Source organism: Chionomys nivalis, chromosome 18, assembly GCF_950005125.1.
Source record: "Chionomys nivalis chromosome 18, mChiNiv1.1, whole genome shotgun sequence".
In the NCBI taxonomy this organism is placed as follows: Eukaryota; Metazoa; Chordata; class Mammalia; order Rodentia; family Cricetidae; genus Chionomys; species Chionomys nivalis.
In genome coordinates, this window is record NC_080103.1 from 43,464,135 (window position 1) to 43,481,558 (window position 17,424).

Consider the following 17,424-nt stretch of genomic DNA (forward strand, 5'->3'; position numbering starts at 1 on the left):
CTAGACATCTTGTGCACTGTGAATCAACAAATAGGGGGGAAAATGGCTGACATTGAGTACATTGGAAATCCCCAAGTGAACAGTGATATATTCTGTTTTGGCAGAAGGTCACATTTTTGTGGATTTTGCAGTGGAATAATCCTTTAGTGCCTGTGTATATGTGTTACTCTCATTGTTTTAATAAAAAGCCAACTAGCCAATAACTAGGCAGGAAGAGGTTAGGTGAGAAAGACAAAGAGAATGCTGGGAAAAAGAGCACAGGCTCACCAGCCAAACACAGTGGAAGCAGGAGATGAACATCCCATGCTGAAAAAAGATACTGCCCTGTGGTGGGGTGTAGCTAAGAAATATGGGTTAATTTAAGACGTAAGAGCTAGTTAACAACAAGCCTAAGCTATTGGCTGAGCATTTATAATTAATAACGCTTCTGTGTGGTTATTTAGGAGTCAGCTGGCAGGACAGAGCTGACTGGGGGTCTTGAAGAAAGCCCCACATACAAGGTTTTGTGTAACATGGCCTTAAGATCAGGAGAAAGTGCCTTCACCTTCACCTTTGGAAGCTTGTGAATGTATGTTTGTAGGCCTCTTTGTCAACTTACATTCTCTCTATGTGCTGGTTTACATGTGTGTTGTGTCTGCCTGTGTGCAGCCCTTATGTGCCAACGTAAGCCTAGGTAAGCCTGCCTGTGTACTGGTGGTGGATAAAATGTGTTTTTATCTGCCTGTGGCTCTTTATAATCTCTTCAACTTCTTGGGCTCCAGTGAGACTCTTCATTTTGGGAATCAGAGTTTGGGCCTCACAAGGTCTACAATGATCTAGCCAATAATGATGCTTTAATAGAATCTTCATGAATCTTGTAGTATTCCGAAGAGAAGGTGAAATCTCACTGGAGATAGAAAGAAAAGACCTATGTAACTATACTGTGCCCTGTGTGTTTGACAGAAAGAAAATGGAGTGAATAAAGTGGCACATTGGTCATCAGTTGGTGAACATTTAAAGAAGAATGGGACTCTTGTAAGAAAATATTTATTGATTACTTCCTGTGTTTATATAACAGAGGCAAAATGAGAAAGCAACAAAGACCTCAAGTCTGAGAATCCTTGCTTACCTAGGGTGTTCACACAGACTATTGGCTGTTCAATATATTTCTACCCTAACTCTTTATGGCTTTTTATCCAACTCTCAAACATTTGACTAAGACACAAGGTAGACAAACAGTTTAAGATGTTTTGCTCAGGGAAACAGCACATTCTTTATGCTTTAAGAATGACATACAAGCCGGGCGGTGGTGGCTGGTGGCGCACGCCTTTAATCCCAGCACTCAAGAGGCAGAGGCAGGCGGATCTCTTGGAGTTCAAGGCCAGCCTGGTCTACAAGACCTAGTTCCAGGACAAGAACCAAAAAGCTATGGGGAAACCCTGTCTCAAAAAAAAAAAAAAAAAAAAAAAAAAAAAGAATGACATACGCCATACAGTCCATTTTAGATGACATTTGTGATATGTTTAAGTGTGTGTGTGTAAGAAAATAATAGATGATAGTGTGCTAGAGAGACTCAGCATGCAAAGCATACAAATCTTGACATGAATACAGGACAGGAGTCTATATATGAGTAAAACCTGAAAAAAAATTGCTCAGGTTTCTACTTAGTTTCCCTATAAAGTCAAATCATATTTTTATTTATCTGGTCCTAAATATTCTTTGGATCTAATTGTATGTCTCTGATCCTAAAGGTTCCACACCTTGATATGAACAAATTTATTTTTTGCTTTTAGACATCCAGTTTATTCTCATAAAATCCCTCCCTATTCTCCCATCTCCCATGCCCAACAGTTCAGGACTTGGTTCAAAGATTTTTCTTATTCAAACTTTCCCTGAACTAAGTGAGAATGATAACGGTTCTCTCTGATTGAGACTACGCAGTTTCTGACTTCAGGTTTTGTACTCATCATATCGAATTGCATTTATTTTGTATCTTTCTTCCCGTTAGATACTGAGTTATAAGAGCACACCTTCTGAATTATAAGTCTTGATAAGTCTAGCATCTGGCACTTCAGTCTTACAAATTATTTATTGATTGGCTACCCCGATTAAATGAATTTGTGTTGGCAGAGGAGAAAGCTTTAGGAATTGAAAGCCTGAAAGGGAATTCAAGGAAGAGAGGTGAAGGAAAAGGCCTTACTCTTCTGAGATAAACTTCATTTACTTGACAATTTCCTTTCTGGCTGATCTTGTGTGGAGGCAATTGGTGGACTGAGCTCTGTGTACCTCTAGTCAAGCCCTTAGCGGGGGAGAGGGTATCCACAAAGCCTATGGAAGCCAGTCTCTTAACTTTGCTAAAAAGCTTTACCTTGAGAGCTCCCCTATTCCATGCAGACACCTATTATGATGTATCTTTTGTGAAAATTCCCCAGAAGTCTTCACCAAATTGTTCAATTAATCCTTGAAGAATTTCTTTTTTTTCAGTGACCAAATAGATGGTGTGGAGATATTGAAGAGCTAGAAGAAACACTGTCAGAAGGATAGAGGAAAAGGAACCCATTTTTAACTGGCATTTGAGCGTGTGAGATAATTTACAACAGTCCTTGGTGTTAATTTTGGTGCTAATGACTGTCAACATCACACACAACTGTGCCCTCCTCTTGGGATTACAAAGGCAAAGGTTTCGGGGGTGATTTTAAATGAGTATTAGTAGTATAAAGCAATACTTGACACAAAGGACTTGCCCTTGTGTGGGAATGCTTCGTCTGTAGGTTAAAGAATAGTACCTGAGGTAGAAGCAGTTTCAAACCATTGAATAGCATATCATAAGTACACTCTGGACTACTAGAAACAGTTCATGGGGACTCCTGGGGCTCCTGGGGTTGTCCTTTACTGGCAAGGGCTCTATAGAACCAAGGGCAACTTCACAGACCCTGTTGAATGTGTACCTTCTGCATGTAGTTGGCCCTGTTTAGGATGCTTTGGTTGAGACTGGTATATTTCTTTTGCTACTCTCTACTGTGTGATCAGTAAGTTTAATTAATAAACTCAAGACTTTTTATGGTAAATGAGGGGCAGGGCCAGATCTCCCAAGGCTCACACTCACCTCCTTCCATCAATAGGTTCACTTTCTTGAGTGTTGCAGCTCTATTCCTTTTTAACCCCACGCACACCTGTGGTAGCGGGAGAGCTGTCCCTGAAGTCCTAAGGATGGGAGAGCTGTCCCTGCCCCTCGCCAGCTGCAGCATTCAGGAGAGAAGCCCCCTACACCTCTTCTGGACAACACAGTAGAGCTGGTCCTGAAGGTATAAGTGTGGGGAGACAACCGAGAGCAGGAAAGCCCCACCCCTTACTCACACTGCAAGGAATGAGCTAGCCAGTGCAGTGCTAGAGAGCTCACCATGGTGGTGAAGACAGTGGAGAGTTGACAGGCTGACCAACTCTGCAACTACCTGGACGCAGAACCAACATTATGAGTTGGCCCACCCAGCATTCTACTCATCTATGATCTACTGGTGCACATGAAGGGGCTAGTACTGCAGACCCAAAGACACAGGATCTCCATGACACAGAGGAACAACAGAATATCCAAGAGGAGGCATCACATCAGTTTATAAGGTACATTTCATGTTCAAATCATAACAGTTTCTGAGGATCATTTTTGTTAATACCTGTGACCTAGTTGAGGAATAAAAACACTGTAATTCTCAAGTTTCACTTAAATAAGTGTTAATTTAGTCTCAAATAGTTAGAGGCCAATGAAGTTGGGAAAAAAATCAACAAGAAAACCAGACTATGAGATATACGTTAGTGTAGACCAAAACATGTATTCTGATTTTACCACATTATTTACTTTCTTTTTTATTCACTCTTTTAGTGAATAAAAATTTATAAAATTCATTCATTACTGAATTGTTTTCAAGCATAAGAAGCTAAATTTACTCAATAAGTTTTTATTGATAAGTACAAAGCTTATCCTAATTTATTGACATGCTGGAAATAATTCAAGAGCTCTGTATAAAAAATTTTGTAAATTACAATTTTGGTCAGTCTACATTTGTTGTTGCTTTGAGACAATCTTACCAGGTGGTTCATTGTGATCTAAGCTTTCTATGTGGTCTTTCTGGCCTCTAACTTGCTGACTTTCTGCTTCTGTCTTCCAAAGTTGTAAACACAGGTGAACACTCCTCTGCTTGGCTTGGGTGTCTGAATTCTTACAGAAAAAAAAATTTCAACATGCAGCTTCAGTGATTGACTTCAATTTGTATAAAGAATACATGATTGTCTTAGCACATGAAGGAGGGATGTAGTAATTATTTTCAAACAACATAAAAATTACTATAGCATATAAGCACATAGCTTATTATAAATATGATAGACATTTATTTAGAGAATAGGATATTGAAAATATGGAGTTTATTATTTTTAAAAATATTTATTTATTAGTAATATTTAATGTGTATTGCTTGAGTGTGTGTATATGCACCAGATGCATGGAGGTGACCCGAGAGAACAAAAAAAAGTCATTGGATATTCCAGGAGTCAGAGTGATAGGCAGATAGAAGAGGTTCCATATGAGTGATGGAAACCAAAAAAGGTCCTCTGCAAGAGTTCCTAACCACTGAGTCACCTCTCCACCACCTGGTGCTATATTACTTTTGCATTATAATGCAGAAATTGTTTCTCTTTGTGTGCTGCATACAAATTAAAATATAAACATACTAATGATACATTTTAAAAATTAAAGACGGTTTGTTTTGAAGTCTTCTTTCACTGGGTCTGTCATTACGTTTGATTACAGAATGCTGAAGCATTATTCGTGCTGCAGCTCTCAGCTGTATCAATCAGCGACAAATTTTCTCCTAATAATTTCTAATCAAGAAAACAGATACTCCTGTACCTCAGTCGACTGTGGTTAGTTAAAAAATGCTCCTTGACTGATTAGTTCAATTTAAAACTGTGGTCAGGAAAGTTTGTCATCAATTATGTCAACATAACCCAAAATAGTTGGGAAAAAAATGCCAGAGCACAGTGCATTTATTTGATCTGGGCAGTAATAAAGACAGTCACTACATAACCAGGGCTGAACAAAAGGAAAACAGTGGCATTTCTAAGTGATCACCTGTTTAAAAATTATCTTGGAGCTAACCAAGTTTTAACATTAGGCATTAACATTAACATGCCATCTCTGCGTAGATGAGAAACTTAAGACTCTATTCTTTTAGTATCCTGAAAATATTTTCATGATTTATTCATTCCAAAATGCACTTACAAATCTGAAATATTATTATTCGCAGGGTTTTTTATTTTAAAGCTACTACTAGTCTTAAATGTTTAATCAACTACTGTATAGGTGACAAAGAGAATACATTAAGGATGTCCACTGTTGAAGAAAAGTATATCAGTGATAAATGCCCTTAGTTAAGCAGGAAAGCTAAAGACTATGTACACTTTGCCAAGTGCATTTGAGTTAAGCATGTTCCAGGCTTCAAAATATTAAAGTTGTCTTAAGAATTGAAATGCATTTATTAAGAAAGATCATCTCAAACCAAGAAATCTATTTGATTTTTACTTTGCTAAAAACATCATCTGACTTTCGTTTACATGTTTGGTAATATACTACCCATGCCTCAAGAATTTAAAATGAGCATGTGTTTGATCAAATATAGTAAGATTATATACATCAAAACCCATTATGAAGTAAGAATGACAGTTAGAATATCTAGTCTATTTGTGTTTGGAAAAATTAGAGAAAATTATTACCTATCATTTCTTGATGAATCTTAAACTTTGCATCTAATTTACTTTCTATTATAACTATTTAGTCTTCAATTCCATCAAAGATCCTAGAATGAGATGCTGCCTAAGGACAGGGACATCACCCAAAGATTCTCTGTAATATTGTGACATCTATCTTCAACCTGCAGGCCTAGAATATTTGACAGACTTTTCTGTGAAGCAGAATTTTTAAAGGACTGTCTACCTTGCTTTGGAACAGTTTTACACTCACTTTATTTCCTGTCCTACTTGTCCAATTTGGACAGTATATTGTCGGCAGTCAAGGCAAGAGTAGTTTCTTTCCCAGTGGCTAACTTTTACTACAAAGTAAGTAAACTCCATATGGAGTTTCTTTGATGCCTATCAACTTCTCTGAAGTAGATTGATGTTGTCAGGAGTAGAAGTATCTCATTGTCATAAAAATACTTATGTTATTAAAACATCTTAAATTCCATATCCTGTAGATCTCTTAAGTGCTTGAATACCATCTATTAATCTAAATATATCTGTGTATGACCTTGAAAACATATCTAACATGACTGTAAGTTTGACTATTATAGATGAATATTAATCTGTATTTGTTCATTAAACATTACATTTTAAATGAGCTGCATAAACATGATACCTTATATACAAATAGAAATATACATACAGTGAAACAAAATTAACTTTAAATATGTTTCAATATACCAAAACCAATAGTAATATAAAATATGCAAGATTAATAGCTGCTTTTGGATTAAAAGTAGATTTAATAATCTACCCTTTTATCCTATCATTTTTTATATCTCCCTCTTTTCTTCTCAGAAAGAGATCCTTGTACATAATCTCCTTTGCTCAGCTTTTTTCTGATTATTACCAATAACAACTTATAACCATCTCTCCTTAAACAAAAACAGACATCCATTTTCCATTTTGGGAGAATGTTGGCATAGTTTTCTAGACTACTTTGTCCTGCTTGGGGGCACTGGTAATCTTGGGAAACATTGAGAAAATTTAGGATTATGGCTAAATCCTGACTGGAGTGTTCTGTGAGGCTGGATCATCTCAATCTGGATGTAGAGCTCAGAGGAAACTGCAAGAGAGGTGTTCTGAGACTTTGGAGCATCTGGGCCATCCACTCCCATTAGAGATTTTTCAGGGGGTTTTGAATCATAAATCTAATTAATCTTATCAATAAAAATCAGGAGTCAGATACCAGGGCAAAAAACTTGTAACATTAGAGAATCAGGGCATCAGCTAGTGGACTAGATAATGTTAATGTAATTATGTATATATATAGTTTGTATATTGTATATAATTTTACTATACTATTTAAAAACCTTTCCTTTTTATTTAGACAAAAAGGGAAAATGTGTGATATTTTCATTGTCTTCTGACAAAGCTTGCTTGGAGTGAGAGGGTGGAGCCAGCCACTGGCTGACCATAGAAGTCTGGAGGTCTGTACAGAGAGGACACAGGCTATGATAATGTGGGGCAGAGAGACAGAAGAGGTAGGAAGGAACTATGGCTGTTCCTCTGCTTCTCTCGTCTTTCAGGTTTTTACCCTGATTTCTGACTCTTGGTTTTTATTGATAAGATTAATTAGATTTATGGTTCATTTAGTCACTAAGGAAACTTGTTCTCTGGCATTAGTAAAAGAATCTTTGTGTGAAAACTGGGGGAAACTGCTAACCTTGGAAAAGAACCTTATACATTTAAATCACTTAATGATTATTAATATTAATTAAACAACTATGTGGCATCAACCACCATGAATTTCTCCGCAGAGAAGCATAAGAAAACATCTCTACCCTCCAGCTACCTACAACCAAATGGGGTATGCAGAATGCTAACCGGGCAGATTCAATGGAGTACTAAATCCCTCCAGAGGCTACCAGGAGGAGTAAGATAAAAAAACAAACAAACAAACAAACAAACAAAAAAAACCTTAAGAGTACTAATGAAGGCTTCTTAAAAAGACTGTCTCTAAGCTCTGATAGATGAATAAACATTAAATTAAAAAGGGCAAAAGTGTTCTCATTGTATAGAAAAACGTGTACCTAGGTGAGCAATCGCCATTACAAGCATACTGGATGAATATCAGTGTGTTGGATCATCCCCCTGCTCAGTAAAGATAATGACAAATTAATAAATATAGGAAGAGTGTTAATTGTCTCATTGCTATGACGTCATATGTGACAAGAGTTGCGAAGGGGAAGAGAAGTTTATTTGGTTCATGGCTTGAGGGTGTGGTCCATCGCGGTGAGGAAGGGATGGAACCAAATAATGAGACAGCTGGTCGTGTTGCACTCACAGTCGAGAAGCAGAGAGCCATGAATGCGGGTGCTGAGCCAGCCTTCTTTCATTTATTCAGAATAGGACCCCAGCCCATTTCAGGTGCGTTTTCCTACTTCAGTTAACCCAGTCTAGACATCTATTTGCAGAAATACTCAAAGGCTGATCTCCTAGGTGATTGCAGATCCTGTTGACAATCAATATTAACTACTTCAGGCAGAAAGAAAAATCAGTTCACGTCTATTTTACATCTGCCTGCCACTATGGCAAAGTTATCATAAAAAAAAAAAAAAACAGAATGAAGAGAAAAGCATGATGAGATGTGAAGACCCAAAAATATAAAAAGAAGACAGACGGTACCAGCAATGCATCTTAAATGAGTTCACGTTTGCAGCCATAGATAACTTACATTCCAAGGTGTCCAATGGACTTACAGATGTAATCATAAATGATTGGCAGTAACCGCAGAATCACCGAGGAGTGCAGCTTTGTCAGGCGATGTGATCTGACTGAAGAATCCCCAGTTCTCTCGAAGGATAAAATGGTAAGTTCTGGAAACTATTAGATCAGCAATGTTGATCTTTAATACATTCTAGACTGGATTACTCTAACAAGAAATGGAGAGTGCTTAGGAAATAATGAGGCTGCCTCCCGGATCCAGTCTAAGTGCACTAAAAGCATCGCTACGAAATTAGCCTTATTTAATTTTCTGTAGGTTGAGTAGCCTGGGAAATTTCAGAAGGTGGAGAGGTAATATTCCTGTCTAGGTAAGGATGTTTTATGAAATCACTCACGTGTCCTTGTGGAGAAGGATAGACATTTGACTGATAGAAGCAGGTAGAGCACAGCCAGGCTTGCTGTTACTAATTTGATGTGAGCTGCCAGGCATGCTGCTCCTAGTGTGTCTCGCGGCTTTGTCCTTAGTCCTGCCGCAGTTGCGTTCTAAAATCTAATCTGGTCAAGGAGACATCAGTCTGGAACGAGTAAGCAGATACCCTGGAAGAAACAGAATTCAGAAGAATTTTAGTAGCTAGACTAAAGCATGAAAAATAGGCCGTTGAGATTCAGCGGCAGATATGATATACAGTTTTGACTTTTACAATCTGTTATATAATAATATGTTTGGGCTGCAAAATGTTCATAGTGAAATAATAAAAGCAAAATTGGAAACAGTGCTAGGTCCTGTTGTTAAGCACAAACTAAGACCTTGCTCTCCTCCCCACTCCCAGGCAAGGGTAGACCATGATAAATGCATCAACGGAGGAGCATGTCCAATATGAGGGAAACACAACAGGAAGAAATGATTCCTAAAACTTCCCTGGGCTCTACCACTGAGCTTGTCCATTAGTAGGACCCCTCCTCACTACTGCTACACACAATTCAATTTCTTGCTAGAGAGAAGGATCCCTTTCTCCAACATCCATTCTACTAACCTTAATATGATTTATGAATAATACGTGCATGGACCCCATTTGACCTTAACTTCAAGTGGAAACTGTGGGCAACAAAGGCCAATCAAAAAGAAAAAAACAATCCATCTTCCTATGCACTCTAATTGGTTTAATTAGTCCAGGCCTAAGCTTATCAGTGCATGGCATGCCTCTGGTTTTAGGACTGGTTCAGAAGTAGTCAATTGATGTAAATCTCACTGTTTTTTTTTTTTTCCCCTAGCAGTTAATGGGAGGCAACCTGCCTCTCTTCCTGAATGAGGAATCAGGCAGCACTAATTGCTGCTGGCATGCATCCAAGGACTAGGAGGGAAGTCAGTCTGGAGGGACAGGAGGCACAGAGATAGAAGCAGAGAAGAGCAATGCACAGGAAGTGGACCCAGAACCCCGACTCAATTGTCTAAATTGCTCTGAGGCTAGAGATTTCAGTCCAACTTGATGACAACTTGAGGCTGGTTTTCTGTCACCTTTGGCTGAAAGCCTTTTAAAAGATCCAAGAGCAAACCTCGAATACAAAGAGAATTGTCAAAACAGAAGGACACAATGCCCCAGGGAAATTTTGAAGGACTCATGAGACCTTATGATCATACAAGTTGTTTAGAAAGCCTGACCTAGGAAAGAGGGCTTTGGATACTGGTTACTGCTTGATAATTTAAGACTAAGACTATTGCTGCAGAGCAGGGGAACGGCAAATTGTGATCTGATGCGAGACACCAAGAAACAGTCTAAATTTTAAGGCATCATGTTAGAAGCATCTGCTTAGCAATTAGTAGAAGTGCTGAAGCAGGGAATCATGAGCTGTATCTGGAAGTTCTGCTCAGCCCCAGGTTTGCTAACGTTTTGTCATTCTTGTTATTTACACACGGGCAACGTAGTTACTTTCTAAAGAGAGAATGACTCCTACCTTGCTTTCCCTGTGTGTCTTGGGAGATGCTTTCTGCAAGTATGTGTCTTCATCTGAAGGGTGAGTGGGACATAATTAATGTTTTCTCAAGCTGCTTTAAGCTCTGCAAATGCTTTTTGCCACCAAAAGAAATCACTGGAAGTGCATTCGCCAGGCTCGTGGCCTGCTGCTTCTCATAATAATAAAATCTAAAAATGGATGATCTGATGCCAGCTTCGACGGTATTACCATCAAGCGTCACCATGAGGAATCTCCTTGGGATATGCTCAGATCTAATTCTGCAGATGCCGTGTGCTTTCTTTCAGACATGGAATCTTCTGTTGAGTAAACTATCAAAACCTCAATGTTGGAACAAGAATTTATTGAGCACTTATGTTTCGGGCCCTGTGTTCTGAGTGATGATGGCAGAAACCTTACCTTCCTGGCTTTGTCTAATGCACAGAGTAAATCAGGAGATTTGGCGCAGTGCATTTTCTGTTCTTCAGGCTTCATAACCCTTTTCTTAGCTTTGTTCTTAATACTGAATCTAGGATATGGCCAAGATTCTCAATATAGGAAAAATATGATGGGAAGGGATAAACTATCAAGTTGAGTGCCTACTGGATTCTTTTGAAAAATCCAGAAAGATCCTTTAAATTAAAACTATAAACCTATATATACACTTATGTAATGCTATTTGGCTACATATGTGTATAACTATATAAATATATGTATATATATGTGTGTGTGTATATATATCCAAATATATATGTGTACTCACATATATGGTTAAAATTTTTTAACTTATTTAACTTGAGTGCACTGCTCTCAAGACTGTCAAGCAATACAAACAGGACTGACTTCATGGAGTCGGGGAGAAGAAGAAAATTCACAGTTAAACAGTTAGGGAGTGGAGGGTGGGAAGGAAGGGTGGCTATGTTAAGACTATACTGCATGAAGTTCTCAAAGGAGTAATAAGAATATTGTAAAACAAAAAGCCAATATAAATTAACAAAATATAACTCACAAACTTCCAGATTCTTAATAAATTCCTACTGTTACTTAGCACTGAACACACTGTAGGATCCAGAAAACACTTTTTGTTTTTGTTTTTTTATTAATTAATTTATTTATTTAATTATTAAAGATTTCTGCCTCTTCCCCGCCACCACCTCCCATTCCCCCCCCCTCCTCCAATCAAGTCTTCCTCCCTCCTCAGCCCAAAGAGCAATCAGGTTTCCCTGCCCTGTGGGAGGTCCAAGGACCACCCACCTCCATCCAGGTCTATTAAGGTGAGCATCCAAACTACCTAGGCTCCCACAAAGCCATTACGTGCAATAGGATCAAAAACCCATTGCCATTGTTCTTCAGTTCTCAGTAGTCCTCATTGTCCGCCATGTTCAGCGAGACCGGTTTTGTCCCATGCTTCTTCAGACCCCGGCCAGCTGGCCTTGGTGAGTTCCCAATAGAACATCCCCATTGCCTCAGTGTGTGGGTGCACCCCTCGCAGTCCTGAGTTCCTTGCTCGTGCTCTCTCTCCTTCTGCTCCTCCTTTGGATCGTGAGACTTCAGTCCAGTGCTCCAATGTTGGTCTCTGTCTCTGTCTTCTTTCATCGCCTGATGAAGGTTAATATTCAGGAGGATGCTTATATGTTTTTCTTTGGGTTCACCTTCTTATTTAGCTTCTCTAGAATCACGAATTATAGTCTCAATGTCCTTTATTTATGGCTAGAAACCAAATATGAGTGAGTACATCCCATGTTCCTCTTTTTGGGTCTGGCTTAACTCACTCAGGATAGTGTTTTCAATTTCCGTCCATTTGTATGCAAAATTCAAGAAGTCATTGCTTTTTACTGCTGAGTAGTACTCTAATATGTATATATTCCATACTTTCTTCATCCATTCTTCCATTGAAGGGCATCTAGGTTGTTTCCAGGTTCTGGCTATTACAAACAATGCTGCTATGAACATAGTTGAGCATATACTTTTGTTGTATGTTAGGGTATCTCTTGGGTATATTCCCAATAGTGGTATTGCTGGGTCGAGAGGTAGGTTGAACCTGACTTAAGATCGTGCTCAACTTCCTTAGCAATCAGGGAAATGCAAATCAAGACAACATTAAGATACCATCTTACACCTGTCAGAATGGCTAAAATCAAAAACACCAATGATAGCCTCTGCTGGAGAGGTTGTGGAGAAAGGGGCACACTCATCCATTGCTGGTGGGAATGCAAACTTGTGCAACCATTTTGGAAAGCAGTGTGGCAGTTTCTTAGAAAACACTTTTTGTATTCTAGGGCTTAGTGAACGGAAGTGCCAGAGTCAACCATTTGAGCTGTTGCATATGGTGCACACATCATATGTCAGGAGTGTAGCTTAGGGGAAACCAAGGGGCAAGAGAGAGGGAAGTTAATACAAAGAGAATGACTTTTAACCTTGAAGGAGAGATTGAAATTTAGTACATTCTGAGAAATGCTGCTTGGGTAAGGCAAAGGCAACCCTTGGGAAGTTGAGAAGCAACAAGAATCTAGAAGTCTGTAAGGTTAGAGATGGCTTTAGATAAAGGAACTCAGAGTTTCATGGGAAGAAATGACAGGTTTTCAGAATGTGCCTAGGATCTGACATATCTTAAAGTCAAGAGAATAATTTACTATTGTACTAGGCTTGAAGTGAGGAGATTTACTCTGTTTCTGAGCAAGGAGTAGCAGAAGAAATTCCCAAGGACTTGACAGATTTTATCAATGAACTATATCATGGATTGGAGGATCGAAGTCTTGCCAGGAAGAATTTATAGAAATCCCCGTGACAATTGTGGTGTCAGGGTGTGAGTTAAGGGATTAATGGAATGTTTAAAAAGGTACAAAAAACATTTTGTAGAATAAAAATGTTAGCTCATCAGATAGAAGTAATAATGCAGTGTTTGTTTGTTTGGGATGTGTCCAGTACCTAATATCAACTGTATTACATCACCATCTGAGATTTAAGTTTATGTGCAAATGCATGTTGTGAATATCTTATTTCTCCAGGAAGAGGATGATGTTCATTTATATTTTCTATGGACAGCATATTCTAGGTCTCTAGGGTCCCACTTCATTGAGATGAAAAATAGAAAGGGGAAAGAGGGAACGTTAACATCAAGTTTTCCAGCCAAGTAGACTGAAGTGTCCATCAGCTTCTTGCACACGTTCACAAAGTGAGGAAAATTGATTTTTGGCAAGTCTTAGACTTACATGATAAACTGTGAAGCAGATGTGACAATTAAACACCCATAAACTCTCTTGCTAGAGCTCAACAATTGGCTTCTTTTGTAAGAATGGGGTGTGATATTAAAAGGAATTATTATAGGTCATATCAATCTGTCTATAAGGTAAAAGAATAGAATTTTAATATCCCTTTACATCTTTAAGTGATGATTTCTCCTGTTTGTCTAGGTGGTTTGTATAAACAGATTATCTCTTTCTTCCTATATGAATGTCATTAGAAAATCAGACATCGGTTTATAGTTTGCTCTCTATGTTATAAGTGACCTACTATGGTTTCTTTTGGACTATGCATGTAAATAATAATTTAAATGTTGCATATTCTTAGAAATGATGAATTAATTTGGGGAATCCAATGAGAAAGTAAAAATAACACATCTATTACTTATTTGTGCAATCAATCATGTTGCTGAGTGATCCTGGGAGAAAGTGAAATAAAAGCTACTAAAATATACCTTTAGATGGAAACAGGGATGGGCTTAGCAATAGAATACTTGAACATATTGGTTGGAGATCTGTTGGTTTATTTTTTTTTAATTTTTTACATGTATAGTTTTACCTCTAAATGGTTCTCAGGATTAAATACATTGTTCAATATAAAACATTGTTGGTAGTGAGCTCAAATGACATTTTCTGCAGAGAAAGAATGCAGAAAACATGAGCATGGATGCAGTCGGTTTTGAGATTTGAGTGGGAAAGGGGATGGCTTCTTTTCATGGAATCTGTTTATTTGGCAAATAAGTGGAAACGTTATTACCTATGGAGAATTAAATAGGTGATGTAAAGCAGGTGATTCTTCATGTTTAGTGAGAGCAAAGTTATTAAAAGGATCATTTTTGAGATGGAGAGGGGGAACTGACCACTAAAATATAAAATTGCTAGGTGGCACAGAAAATAGCTTTCATAAATTCAAGTGAGTGTGCTGAATATATTCTCCAGGATGGTTGGTTGCACAGAGTTGGAAGTGGAGGTGAAGAACTAAACTCACCTGAGATTAGAATTATAGGAGGAAGGAAAGACTGGAGAATGAAGACAAAGAAAATGGACTTGTACAGGGGTGTGTAGTAATGGAGACAATGCTCCCAGGTTAGGAGATTGAAAAAATGTTCTACCCCATAGTGGGGTAGAACAATTTACTACAAGAGTAGGCATGTTTTGAAGGAAAGATGAATGATTGAAACTAACCTGAGGAGAAAAGTATTTGAGAGTAAGATTTGAATGGTGGGGCCATTACTGAAATGGCAAGTTCTGCTGTGTGCTTAAGAAAGTAATGCTTCAGAGAGATGACATCAAGGAACTGAAAGAGCCAGATGCTGAAGCTTCTTTTCTGCATCTTTTAAAGTTATAAGATTGATAAAAGGACCAGGAATGAGGGAAAGACAGTAATCTAGTTAGTGAAATTTTCAATAAATGATGAGTGGCATATCAACACAGTTATTAAGACGACGATAGATTCCTGTTAAAAACTGGACTCTAATATTGTTTGACTGTTTTTCAGCAGTCATCATCCATAAACCATAAATAAAACAGATGGAAAAAACCGCAGGAGCATATACATCTCATAGTGATTTGAGAATTAAGCCAGAGCAATGCCTAGCACCAAGCAATTCTATAAAACTTTAGATACTAGTAGCCTGTAGTATCACCTGATAGATCACCTCCCATTCTCTTGATTGTGAAATGTTGAAGGGAAAAGGGCTACATACCATTTGAGAAGCCTTCGGGAAAGTAAGTGGCCTAAGAGAAGATCAAATTCAGTAAGAGGTAATCAGGGAGCACAGAGAAAAGGTTGACATTGGGGATTAATTATTAACTGACCTGGAGTCCAGTATTTATAAGAGCCAAGGACAAGAGGCAACCTAAGTCAGAGTCACTGACGTGCAAACTGAAAGGAGTTAAGTCTTGGCATCAAGATGGACAAATAGGAATTCAGAGCTGGTTCTACCAAGTCAGTAAGTAATGGCAAGAGGAGCAAAAGACCTGGATCCTGATGTTGCTCTGCTTTGACTGATCTCATGTAGTTTTTCAAAAGATGAATATAGAAATCCTACATCAGATACTAGATCTTTGCCATAAGAGGCCCAGATGCCAGACACCAGCCAAAAAATTGCTAAGAAGTAACTATTTATAGTGCCAAATTTAAAACCTAACAGCCAGTTCACAGCTGCAAGCCAGTGTTAAAATATAATGAATTTTCAAAGCACCTTTCTTCTTATTTTAAGAAACATGTCCTAATAGATAATAATATTAAGTGTATAATTAATTCTATATTAATTTACTTGTTCTACTCAAATGAGCAGGGTGTACACTTTATTACTAATATACTAGAGACTGTATCTCTAGGTCCATCTATGAATTAAGTTTTATTTAAAACAAAATATATCACCTGTCTTTGGGGCTATATTAGAAGTTAAATTGCCAGAATAGATTTATTGTCAATGATCATATCTGACTTCAAAGTTTTGCTCTCTGAGCCGGCCACCCATATGCTGGCTTATCCATGGCAAATCAAGGTTGTTTTTAAAAGAGCAATTCATGGAGAGGCAAAGTTCAAATTCACAGCTGTCGTGGTCCTCTTCTAATAGCATCCTGCTCTTCCTCCCAGGGTGCAGGATTGGTACTTGGCCTATGGAAATCATCATCTTTGAAATACTGATGTTCTAGTATAATACACCTAGACTATGTGTGTTCATGTGGGACCTTTTCTGTTGTTGTTGTTCATAGTTTAATTCAGTGAACAAAGAGATGGCTTCACTCTGTGAGAATTTGCCAGTGGTTACTTCATGTGCGTACATTTTTTTCCAGCTTCAACTATAGCATAACTCCTTGTTGACAGAGGGAAGAGTTGCTTAATTTGTAGGCAATTGGGTCTCACTTGACCAAAGCCACTGGCTTCTTGTCATACTCTGAACTATGCTTAGGCAAAGCAAAGTGGCATCATGTAATTGCACATGCAAAAGGCAATCCTGTGGTCAGGTAACTGTGGTTAATGGGTGGGAAAATAAGGCTGCCCAGTAGGTGCTGCCCTTTTTATAGGACCCCCTGAAATTAATGAGGCTGTGTTGTTAGAGATAGCAGCAGGTACTCAACTACGCATGACTCAGTCTGCAATGCTGCACTTAGACTTAGCAACTTAGAAATTCCACAGATCTTTACAGCTGCCTTCTCAGGTAGTTGCTGTAGTTCTGTATGCATGTATACATACGACACCGTACTGGGTTGAAGCTGGCAACTTTGGGGATTTAGGAAGTGCCGAGGAGTTTGAAGAAATGGAGACGCTTGTGTTCTTTCTCCACTTCTCTTTGTACTCCCTTAGCTGCACACTCAATTTAACAAATGGCATTCAAAGCAGAGAACAAGCTGATGGTAAACTGCTGGGATAGGGCTAATTAGTGGATCTTAGCCAGGCCTGAGAGGAAAGAACGTCCAGCATCTCACTCTCGAGTCCACAGGAAATGATTTCCTTTTTATGCAGAGCTCACCCAAATAAACTATCAGACAGGAATCAGAAGACTGGGCACTTATTCAAATGTGTATGTTGTTCTAGGAGAAACTAGTTTTGACTTTGAAATTCTTTTCTCTCCCTCAGGATACCTGTACCTATGCCATTTTCCCCCACCATTTGCTCCAAGTCTCTGTTGCTGGGCTCTTCCTACTCAGCTCATCAACTCACTTTAACAGGTGAGGCCTCCCTGCCTCTTCTTGAATGGAGACAGAGAAGGACTGGATGGGCTAGATGGAGGCAGGGGCAATGGCAGGAGAGGAGGGAGGGGAAACTGTAATCAATATGTACAATAAA